The sequence below is a fragment of the Austrofundulus limnaeus genome, unplaced genomic scaffold (genome assembly GCF_001266775.1).
Source record: "Austrofundulus limnaeus strain Quisiro unplaced genomic scaffold, Austrofundulus_limnaeus-1.0 Scaffold2646, whole genome shotgun sequence".
NCBI classification, from domain to species: Eukaryota; Metazoa; Chordata; class Actinopteri; order Cyprinodontiformes; family Rivulidae; genus Austrofundulus; species Austrofundulus limnaeus.
Window position 1 is genome coordinate 1 of NW_013955048.1, and position 467 is coordinate 467.

Genomic DNA, 467 nt, shown 5'->3' on the forward strand with positions numbered 1-467 from the left:
AACCTGTTTATTACACCTGAACGCACCACCTGTTTATTACACCTGAACACACAACCTGTTTATTACACCTGAACGCACCACCTGTTTATTACACCTGAACAACCTGTTTATTACACCTGAACACACAATCTGTTTATTACACCTGAACAAACAACATGTTTATTACACCTGAACACACAACCTGTTTATTACACCTGAACGCACCACCTGTTTATTACACCTGAACGCACAACCTGTTTATTACACCTGAACGCACCACCTGTTTATTACACCTGAACACACAATCTGTTTATTACACCTGAACAAACAACATGTTTATTACACCTGAACACACAACCTGTTTATTACACCTGAACGCACCACCTGTTTATTACACCTGAACGCACAACCTGTTTATTACACCTGAACAACATGTTTATTACACCTGAACAACATGTTTATTACACCTGAACACACAACCTGTTTAT